Below are 5,595 nucleotides of genomic sequence, written 5' to 3' on the forward strand. Positions count from 1 at the left end.
GGCGCACGAAGTGGGAGACTGATCAGAAGACAGGGAAAGTGGAAACAGAACAAGAACAAAACTCAGAGGATAAAGGATGAGGAGGGGGAGGGGGAGGAGGAGGAGGAGGGGGGAGGAGGAGGAGACAAGAGAGCGGCGCTATAGTGGGAGACTCAGTGATCAGAAGACAGGGAAAGTGGAAACAGAACAAGAACAAGACTCAGAAGCTAAATGAGGTGGCCGAGGAGACGAGAGCACGGTGTCACGATTTCATCTTTCGCCTGTGTACATATTTTCCCCTCGACATAATACTCAAGACTGAAATGTTGTTTCCTGGTAAAATTAAGAAGTGAAATTATTTATGGACGAAAAGCATGTCAGTTTCTTGCATGTGAAGAAAATTGGTGGTAAAATTTAATAGATTTCACCCCCAAAATCGAATTCTTCGAAAACGTGTACTGAGTGGTTACGTCCCTTGAGTAAGAAGGAAAACATTTTAGGATGAATCAAATTTCTAAGTTAAATAAAACAAATTGGTTGGACAAATTTGGCCCCATGAATGTAAGGTACACAAGGTCGCTCATCAGTACTGTCGAAGGGTGTTTTTTTGTGTTCAGTGTGGAGTTTATACTAGATCAACGAGGCTGAGAAGCGAAATATCAACACGGCGAAAGATGAAAACGTCACACCGGCTCTCGAGGGTGCGGACACAGAACAACACGACTCAGACAACAAAGGAGAAGGACTAGGAGGGGGGGAGGAGGAGGAAGGAGAGGAGGGAGGAGAAGAAGAGACCGGAGCGCGACCGTCTAGAGGTGTCGCGAGGTTAGGGGGGTCATCTTAAACAGAAGCCCGGTGGTCGGGAGGTCTTTATTTGACTTGACTCGCCGGAACTTCGCAGTTTGCTCTCACTCCCGGAGTCGTCTGTTCCCTAGCACAATGCTCGGTTAATTTGCACACACGGTTACCTCCCTCTCCTTCCCCAACAACCCCCCCCCCAACCCACCAATCTCCATCTTTTCTCTTTCCCTCCCCCCCCCCCTCCCCCATTCCCACTGCCGGTCACACTGATCAACCGTGTTTCTGTCACACGTCATGCTGAGTACAGCGAAAACCGCCAGATGCTGCCTCTTCAGCTTTTGCTGGATGAGCGCGTTGCACGTGGCTGTTCAAGGAATAGCGCTATGTGAAGCCTCACACAGTCTCTCTCCGCGCTATCCTTGTCAAAATGGCGTATTTGATAAAAAAAAGGACAGGACAGAATAGCGCAATGATGAAGGAATACAGTAATCATGCGCGCTGTTATTTGCATACATGTTATACTGCTGATGTCAGGACAGGGTTAAATGATGAGTTGTGAATATGATAATGCCGCATATCGCATCGGTGTTAATGGTGAGATCAATACAATATATCAAAATCATTTACTCTTAGTGATAGACATGACATGCAGGAAAAAAGAGAGAACTGGGCATGGCAAAGTTACCAACCGATACACAGTGAAACGAAATGTTGCAAACCAACCGCAGGAACACACAGACACTGACTCAAGCACAGACCGCGAAGAGAGACCGATAACGAGAGATAGACAGCTAATAAGCACACATAAACAAAACGTAAACGCAGACAAACAGACAGACAGACATACAGACAGGAGGGGGGAACGGTCGGGCGGACGGACTGTAAATCAAATAGACAGCCGACAGAGAGACGACACACAAGGACACGCACATACACACGACCGCAACCCCCCTCCCCCCCCCCCCACACACACTACCTCTCTTCAACATTTTACCTACAGGTACAAGATCATCTTCGTTCAATCCTCCCCACAATCTTTGTCCGATATCTATCACGCAGCATTTCCATATCAGTCGCATCTACCCTACCGCTTGCTCTCTTGCTATACCCCCAGGACCTACTTACTACCCACAAGGGGGGCGGCAGAGGGGGGGGGGGGGGCGTGGTGGTGGTGATCAATCAAGATGACCAGACTGTTCATCGACCTGCTACCAGAGAAGGAAGGAGGCAGAGTGATGGCGATGAGTTTATCTGCTATCTGTGTGCTCTGCCCCCTGTCCCTCCGGTCAGTCAGTGTGACGCCGTCATCTTGGCCCCGCCGTCACATTACGATTCTCGGCCTCGTTGATCTTGTATAAACTCCACACTGAGCAAACAAACACACCCTTCAATAGTACTGATCAGCGAGCTTGAGTAGCTTACATTCATGGGGCCAAATTTGTCCAACCATTTTTTTGTATTTAACTTACAAATTTGATTCATCATAAAATGTTTCCCTTCTCATTCAAGGGACGTAACCACTCGGTACACGTTTTCGAAAAAAATCGATTTTGGGGGTGAAATCTATAAAATTTCACCACCAATTTTCTTCACATGCAAGAAACTGACATGCTTTTCTAGGAAACAACATTTCAGTCTTGAGTAGATATCGAGGGGGTAATATGACCACGGGTCCAAGATGACATCGTTACACCGGCATTAAGTCTGTAGCACAAGAAGAAATCGTTCATCTCAGTGCTGTGGCAAAAACAGTGGAACCCCCACCTCCCCCCCCCCTTTTAAGCCCCCCATTTAAGACTCCCTCCCTTTTGAGACCTCTTTTCTCAGATCTTTGTTCATATAACCTCTGTAAATATACCGCCATTTGAAGACTCCCTCCTTTTTACATTTAGTAAAAGTTTTGACTAAATATTTTAACATAGAGGGGGAATCGAGACGAGGCCGAGGGTCGTGGTGTTTGTGTGTCTGTGTGTGTATGTGTGTGTCTGTGTGTAGAGCGATTCAGAGTAAACTACTGGACCGATCTTTATGAAATTTTACCTGAGAGTTCCTGGGCATGATATCCCCAGCCTTTTTGTCATTTTTTTCGAAAAATGTCTTTGATGACGTCATATCCGGCTTTTTGTAAAAAGTTGAGGCGGCACTGTCACGCCCTCATTTTTCAATAAAATTGATTGAAATGTTGGCCAAGCAATCTTCGACAAAGGCCGGACTTTGATATAGCATTTCAGCTTGGAGGCCTAAAAATTAGGTCATGACTTTGGACATTAAAAATCTGAAAATTGTAATTAAATTTTTTTTTATAAAACGATCCAAAAACACTTTCACCTTATTCTTCCTCATTTTCTGATTCCAAAAACATATAACTATATTATATTTGGTTTAAAAACAAGCTCTGAAAATTAAAAAATATAAAAATTAGGATTAAAATTAAATGTCCAAAATCGATTTAAAAACAATTTCATCTTATTCCTTGTCGGTTCCTGTTTCCAAAAACATATATAGATATGTTATGTTTGTATTAAAATCAAGCTCAGCAAGTTAAAAAGAATAGAGATACAAAAAAGCGCGCTATCGTGCTAAACGCAAACCGCTACGACGCTATACTAGGGAGATTCAAAGGACAGCACGTTTCGTTTTGCAGCTCGTTTCGTTTGGTGAATGAGTCACCCCGCGAAACGGAACGTGAAACGAGACGGCATAGGCCGCAAACAAGATTTAGATGTATTCACGTTTCGTTTCGGAATGAAGGAAGGGCGATAAATCTTCAAGTGAAATTATCACGTCTGTCCTCGATCAGAATGGAAAAAAACAACCTAGGAGGTGGTCCAGAATCGGGCATACTTTGATTATTTTCAGTCCAAATAAATCACACAGACTTTGTTTATACAAAATCACATACGAAGCCAGAATAAAAATTCGATGCGATGACCTACTTGTGCTTCGCCATTTGCTTTCTTCACCATGAAGTTGGATAAATGTACCAGGATCAGCACCCTTCAAAATATTTCAGTTCACAACAGCCTCCAATGAACACATTCTCAGCGCTGAAAGACTGTGAAAGGGTTGATGAATCTAGCAATGCATAAAATGGCCAACAAATAAAACTGTTAGTGTGCAAAAATACTCACAAAAGTTGACGAAATATTGTTCGTTTTTTGGGCGTGGAAAACGTGACTGCGTTTTGACGTTCCACGTTCCGTTTCAGTTGACCTTCACCTTTCCAGCGAGAGACCCCCGAAATGATGACGTTTACCACAACTTCAAAACGAAACGTCCCGACGTTTCGACTGGCTTGTCAATTTCACTGCGTTGTACACGAAGCTGAAAAAAAAATGCAGTGCGTTCAGTTTCATTCGGTAAGTTCGACAACTTGACTAAATGTAGCAATTTCGCCTTACGCGACTTGTTAAGACCTGATTTGGACAGATTTTTGGAGGTCTTAAAAGGGGGGGTTCCACTGTACTGTTTCTTTTCTTGGCCTTCTTGTCGTCAGGGAGGGAGAGTGTGGGAGACGTGTCTATCTGTTGTCCATACCCCCTCCACCTCCCCCCCGGGCATTAAGAAAGCACAGTGCTGTGGTCAAGATGCTTTCTTTGGTCAATGCCCCCCCCCCCCCCACCCCCCCCCCCCCCCCCCTGGGTTTTAGGTTTTTCCTCAAACACCCTCTGTCACCTCTTCTTAGCGTGTGTGTGTGTGTGTGTGTGTGTGTGTACTTGGCACTGATTGTGTTTTCGTCCATCAACAGATTGCTTTGCTGACAGTTTGTTCTGTTGCAATGTCGGCCGACATGACTGCGGAAATGTGGCTGTGAAGAGTGCTTCAGGACAGACAGACACTACTCCTTCAGATAGCCTCAAGGACGTTGCATCTTTGTTATTAAAGGCAATTAAGCTTAGTGTTAGCTTAGGTCGCTTACAAGCGGGAAGCAGCATATTTGCAATTGTGTTGTTCTTTCGTTAGATTACAGGGGTGTGTCTGGAGGAATGCAAGGGGAAAAATGCGGGACTGCATGTTATTTATACCTAGACCGCGCGCGCGCGCGTGTGTGTGTATGATTGTGTGTGTGTGTGTGTGTGTGTGTGTGTGCGTGTGTGTGTGTATGACTGTGTATGACTGTGGGTATGACTGTGTGTGCATGTGTGTGTGTGTGTGTGTATGACGTACTGTGTGTATGTGTGTGTGTGTGTGTGTGTGTGTGTGTGTGTGTGACTGTGTGTATGTGTGTGTGTGTGTGCATGTGTGTGTATGACTGTGTGTATGACTGTGTGTGTGTATGACTATGTGTATGACTGTGTGTGTGTGTGTATGACTGTGTGTATGACTGTGTGTATGACTATTTGTGTGTGTATGTGTGTGTGTGTGTATTTGTGTGTGTGTGTGTGTGTGTGTGTGTGTGTGTGTGTGTGTGTGCGTGTGCGTGTGTGTATGTGTGTGTGTCTGTCAGCGTGTGCTTGGGTGAATATGTGTGTGTGTGTGTGTGTGTGTGTGTGTGTGTGTGTGTGTGTGTGTGTGTGTGTGCGTGTGTTCGAAACTTTGCTTTCTCCTGTCTTGTTTCGCGGTAGGTTGGTTTTACATTAAACTAATCCGCTGAAGAACATGCAACGGTTGTAGGTCCTAAGCTTTCAAAGGCAGATAAACAGACAAAGGCTATTTGTAGCAGAGACTGTTTACTGTCGGGATCACTTCTGAACAAATTTAAGAAATTTTCCGGGAAATGAAAACGCCGTACATACAGCCTACATTTTGTACAAATTCATATTTCGTAACAGATTTATTTGACAGCCATACATGAAAACTTGATCTCAGTGTTAC

This window comes from Littorina saxatilis, linkage group LG1, assembly GCF_037325665.1.
Source record: "Littorina saxatilis isolate snail1 linkage group LG1, US_GU_Lsax_2.0, whole genome shotgun sequence".
Taxonomy (NCBI): domain Eukaryota; kingdom Metazoa; phylum Mollusca; class Gastropoda; order Littorinimorpha; family Littorinidae; genus Littorina; species Littorina saxatilis.